Raw genomic sequence first — 6369 nt, 5'->3', positions numbered from 1 at the left:
GCAAATCAAAATAAATGTAATTAAATATTAAGGAACTGGTCATGCATCCACGGAATAAATACCACAGGTCCTATACAGATCTTGGGGTGAGATTAGTTTGACTGTGTTTAACTGATGCATACTGTTTGCCTGATGAAAAAGGTATATATACTTTGGTATTATCTTCTTTCGGCAATTTGTAAGTCAATTTAGTTTCTTAAGTAATTGCTGGAAAGACAGGTCTTAAAACGAGCTGCTCTCGTTACCACAAAGAAGGAAGAGTGCAAGCATTCTTCTGGCACTGATACCCCATCTGGAGGGACAAGTGTTATTCTTTGTCCATTCAAACTCTGCGTTTTGCCTCAGAGCAGTAGGAAGGGATTTCCTTTGTGTCCTTCATTACAGTGGCTTTAATTAGATCTACCCAATGAACTATGCTACCACTTCATTTCATGCCGGCCACAAGATGAAATGATGTCGGCTTTGGACAAAACTGGCCTTTGCTACCGGGGAGGTTAGCAAATGCACATGTCATGGTGAAGGACGGCGCAAGTCAATCAAGCGACAAACTAATTGAGTTGCCCGATGCAGACAGGGTCTGAGTCTCCACCACACGCCAGCTGTCCCTGCAGTGCGCCAGGATAAAAGGAGCAGGGAGGGACTAAGGCCTACTGTAATTCAACAGGAGTTTAATGGGGCAGGTGTGTCCCTTTGCCACTGGGGGTAGATGCACAAGGATGACCAAAGCTGCAGTGTGCTTTGGACATTAGACTAAAGTATGAAACCTGTATTTCTGAAGAGTTTCCTGCCTGATGCTGACTTTGTACCCTCCCTCAGTCAGTGAGATACCGCTAGCTCACAGACAGCACCATAATACTCCAAAAACAATGAAACAATTTAATCAGGTTTTTAAAACTTGCATGCCTTAATATTGCAAATGATTGAGGTATACAATAAATAAACCTTGTGAAATGGGAATAAGTTGGGGAAAAAAAAGCCTGATTGAAAGTTTGAGAGCGCCAGAGTATGTCAACAACATGCTTTAATTACTCTTTGTATTAGTGCCTCTGTCACTGCTACAGCTTTCAGAAAATTAGCTCTGTAACTGTCTCTATTTGGAGGTAGAAGAAACAGTCTAGGCTGACTCACAGGTGTCTGGAAAGGCCAGGCCAGAATACTTGTCTTGTTGCATGTTTCATCACGCTATTTTCAAGAAATTATTGTAGAATGATGTCACCCAAGGAAAATGTCATCCCACAAGAACTGCCCACAAGTTTATTAAGAAGGTTGAATAGTTCAGTCTGTGTTAATGGTTAAGCTGACCAGACATTTCTCACTAATCACAACATTTTCATTAATGTCTCTTTGGAGAGGCAGTGGGACAGGGGTTTTGCAGACCTATGTCATTCCCAAGTCTGCTATGTTTACTTATCACATAGGTTTGTAGATATCTACTTCGGCATATCAATGTTAAAAATAGCTTCAGGTGCTGAGCAGGGAGATGAATAATCACATTTGAAAGACTTCAGGGAGTTCTCAGATTCACTCCACAGGCACAGACATTCAGGTAGCTACAATTCTTCTTGTGTCTCTTAAGGATCGGCTGGCTTGACCTAAATACTCACGTAACAGACTTTAACCAGGAAGCCACTAGAAACAGCTAGCTAAATTTGGTAGCTAATTAAAATAAATAAACAAAGAACAGTTAATAGAAAACAAAAGGTGAACATTGCGCGCAATGTTTTGTTATTGAGTACTAAGGTCACCGTATCGTCCTTTAAAAACTTCTCTCCACCTAAGGCTGATCATATGCCGCCTAAGAACCATGGTGGGTGTCTATACAGAGGAGAATCTGGTCCCTCTACTTCTGGTCAGTGAATTATATGCTTTTCTCACGCCTCCTGGTGTTGTACCCTGATAGGTTAAGGCTATTTACAGACTTATGAGAAATACAGACTCAAATTTTTCTAAATGGTCTCCAACCATTCTGAAAAAGAAAATTATTATTCTAAACTGCGGTATGTAATTAGAACAAAATCATTCTGAGTGTCAGAAGATGGGAGATAGAAAGAGGGAGAAGAGGAACTCGCTGATAGATCACAAACATAATAAAATACTGCAGACATCACACAATTGCTTGTTAACCTACTCTTTGTGCCTCTTGTCCCCTTGACCCATCATCCTTTCTACCTTTAAATCAAGTTTAAGCTAAGGCAGCTGGATTCACCACCTTGATCCTTCGGCAGAGAGACCCATGAATGCTCCCCCTCGACCTAGCCTTTCCTACATCCACTCTGCAAAGCTTTTCTTTACATCCCATTTTTGCCTGGCTTCAATATATTTCTAACAGTGTGTGAGTGTCTGACAGGTGCTGTCTGTGTCTGCCAATCATCTCCAGTGGCACCCTCACCCCGGTCACCTCCCTGTGTTCCCTCAAAGGCTCTCTGGCCTCAAGGACCTGGCGCAGCTGTCCTCCCAAAGCCCGCTGGCCTCACAGCTGGCTCTGCTGCTCAAAACCCCTTCATGCTGCTGTGTAAGCGGTGCTTTCTCCAGAAAAATAACTGAGCTGCTGTCTGAGGAGAGAGAACCTGTAATCAGGAGCTTCCAGAGAAGGTCGGAAACATGTTAGCCACTGGCTTTATCACGCCTGTTGTCAAGGTTTGGGGAAGGGGATTCTTTGCCAAAGGGATTTGGAGAAAGAAGGAAAAGAGTAAGTAAACAATTTTGATCTTTATCCCTCTCCCCACACCCTTACTCATTTTTTTTCCCTTCCTTATAAATACTTATTTTTGCTTGTGAAGATCCAAGTTTCTGTGAGCTTATAGTTCCCTCCCAGCCAGGATAGATGCTGTGTGCGCAATGGGTTATGGGGTGACAGTGATTTAAAACAGCTCTAGAATATGCTTGTGAAGCTCTGTCCCCCCTGTGATTTTAGGCAGAGTATTTTCCAGATGGCATTGCTGGTCTCCTTAAATGGCAGGCAAACACTTTGCTGAATTTTTTAAAGAACCTCCGACTTTTTCACTATATAAAAATAGGCCTGCCTTGACCTATTTTGAACTCATTTCTTAAGACCGCGATCTCAGTTGATGTTAAAGGTTTCCAAAACCTTTCGGGAAACATTTTAAGTGCAATGCATTAGACTTAGCCTTCTTTATGGCCCTGATTCAGCACTTATGTATGGGCACAACGGATGTGTTAGCACAATACTATTTGCTCCAAGTTATGCATGTTCTGAATTGCCTCTGCTGGGAAGCAATGGATCAGCATTCTCATCATGTTCCTTGTCTGCCCCGGACTTACTGGAGAAATTAATGATCCAAGCTAGGGACTAAATCAATTGAATCCAAGCTGTAGACTTCTTTAGAGAATGCTAGTGTCAGCTGGAGCTGTTGTAGCTAGCTTGGTTTATTGGCCCACGCACGCTATGCAGTAAAACACTTAGCAGTGACACAAGCTTGAACCAAAATGCCAGACCCTAGCATCCCCAAACGCCAGGGAAGACTGGATCCAAGCCTGCCTTTAATGCATCCAGGTTTCCCTCAGCATTGACTGAACCCCTTCATCGCTCTGCTGGAGAAACTCCTCTGCTGGAGGGGCAGGGAAAGCCATAGTAACAGCACTGTAGAAACGTAGGTGGTTCCTGGCCCCCCTGAAGGAAGCTGCTGTGTTGTTGCCACCACTGGCCTGAGGCTGTTGGCCATTTCCATAATCCAGCATTTCTGTACCTGAATCGGGAATGGCCAAGCCCGAATGTAACTGGTCGAGCGCTCTCTACATTCCTGAGTGACACATTTCTGCACATAGTAAAGGCTCTTCTTGTCAAGTTATTATTGGATTTGATCCATAAAGCAATAGGCAAGTCAGGGTTGAAACTTGAAGTAATGCATGAAGTAATGCGTTAACTCCTAAGCATGTTTTTCAGCTTTATCCCTAAATATCGAAATCCCCTCCTATAGCTCTCTGCATATAAATATGTATACAGACACGCCCAACCACACACATACAACGTTTGTCTATGAACACAGATTTGAAGTTGTATTTAACATTTTCGTACTATTCTATGTGCTACTGAAAGATAAAATGTTAAAAGATATCCAAGGAAATGATAGTGATGAGGGATCATCTTACTATCCTACCACTTGTGTTCTTGCAATTACGACAAATTTCGCTAGGTTGTGCCGGCAAAGGACAGAATAAGTGAGGACCACTTATCACTGAAGCTTCACTGATTGTAATTTCATCTCCCTCCCACCCCTCCTCTATCTCTTTTCTTTTCTGGTGTTTTTTCCCCCCCTTCCCACTTGTCTCCTCACAGGATATGAGTAACTGCCACTGAAGTCAAACTGAGTTACTCACTTCCTCCGTCAGGGAACTCAGATCCCTAAAGTATACATTCTCCAGAATTACACAAACATTTGCATGCCTGCTCCGGAGTGGGAATGAGCTCCGAGAGAACGGCCTTGTAAGGTTTCTAGCACTTCATGGGTTGAATCGGGTGGGAAAAAACACGAAATGCTGTTTCATGAAGTATTTTTGTGTATGGAGAACGAACAGTCATACAGAATGAACAGTCATACCTTTAAAAACTGGTGTTATTATATAAATTATGTGATTTCATGGAAAAAGGACCATAATCTTGTACATACTTTGAGGTTTCTTATCAGTTCTTGTTCTACCTACATTGCTTTGTCCAGGATATTGTTCAGCTACTTTCTAAAATAAAGAATTACGCTGGAGCTCAATGGGCACTGAGTTTTGTATTTACAAAAAATGTATTACCAGAGTTAGAAATATGGTCAAATCAGATTGTGGGATTTGAATAGTCCCACTCATCCATGGTCTTCAGAGCTTGTTAGGAACCTCCCCAAGTACTCATCTGAACTTGAATCTCTGTTGTGTCTATACAGAGAAGACCCTAAAGCCCAGCTAGAGTGAACCTTGCTCTTCAAGCAGACTGACTGCATCTTTATATATTTACTGACAACTTCCTCTTGACTTATGAACCTCTCTGAACCATGGCCTTACAACCCCTTCTGAAATACACTGTAGAGCTGATACGAAGTAACAGCTAGTGCTTACTGTTAGTCCTGCTGTGCCTCCAGGGAGCAGCAGCCTGGAAATCTGGCTGATGATCAAGATAGGAGCTGTTTGAAGATAACGCTGCCTCATGCTTGCGTGTGCTTGTGTTAGGACTTCAAATAACTCTTTTAACTCTAGCCTTTGGATGAAGACTGGAGTTGAGAAAGACAGCCTCTCAAGATGGTTTCCTTACATGGAAAACTCCCATTTGGCTGACCCTGCAGGCGATAAAACTCTTAAGCCTGTAGTAGCACTTGTGGTTACGTTTTCAAAGCTAAACTAGGCACCATGAAAAAACACAGGCACAACAGTTATAGAAAACATCCGCTCTTAGTATCACTGGGTCATACCCTGAGCTGCAAGGACAAAACAGATGCCTTTCAGTCCTACAGAAAAACGGGGTTTTCTGCTGGGCTGCAGGGTACAATTCTCCACTCCTGAAGCTAAGCTTACTGCCTTCAGCCTAGCAAGTTTTACTTCAAGATACTTTTCTCCCTGCCCATCTTTTCAAGATTTCCTTTTCTTTCCCTGCATCTGCAGTCTTTGCTGTTCAGAATATTTTGAATATTCTCTGAATGCGAGTGACTGTGAGAGACCTCAGAACAAAAAACTGAACTTTAATACCACTGTGAGCGGAGTCAACACAAGTGATGAGGGCTCAGACACAAAGAAGGATGCTGCCTCTATCCCTCCACAGAGCCATTAGAAAACCAGTACAATCATTTGTAGGCTCAGGGGGAAGAAGCACCAGTACAAAAGCTATTTCACAGAAATATATGTGATTTGCCATTCAGATAAGACTTATATCTGCACTTGTTGAAGCCAGAAGTAAACCCCAGTAACTGCAATGTACAGGATAAGAGCATAGAAAGGAAACAGAAGGTTTCAGTGTAAGAGTGACTTAAAAGTGCGGTGTATGGAAGAAGCACATACAACACAAAAGATTTCTCTTTTATTCCTGGCTTCACAAAAAAGGTGAGATAATGATGCAGCTGTCAGAAACTCCGGGTGATTGTAAGAGTTTTTGTGCTCCAAGAGGTTGCTCCCCTGGAGAAAATTCTCAGGATTCCCGCAAATCCAGCTGGAGCTAATTCAGCCTTCTGGAAAGAAAGTACAGAAAGCCTGTCCCCACCAGTCACCTCCAGGTTCCAGCAGAGATGCCAAGAAGCTGTCCAGGGGGTTTCACTGACATCTCAAAGCAATATCTGAAAATGCTGCTATCATCAGGCTTGATTTCTGCCAAAGAAGGAAAGTCTCCTTACGGAGCCTGCTATACAGAGTCTCCTTTTTCTGTCATCTATTCACTTG

Source organism: Fulmarus glacialis, unplaced genomic scaffold (assembly GCF_000690835.1).
Source record: "Fulmarus glacialis isolate BGI_N327 unplaced genomic scaffold, ASM69083v1 scaffold34701, whole genome shotgun sequence".
Taxonomy (NCBI): domain Eukaryota; kingdom Metazoa; phylum Chordata; class Aves; order Procellariiformes; family Procellariidae; genus Fulmarus; species Fulmarus glacialis.
Note: the sequence above shows the minus strand (reverse complement) of the source record.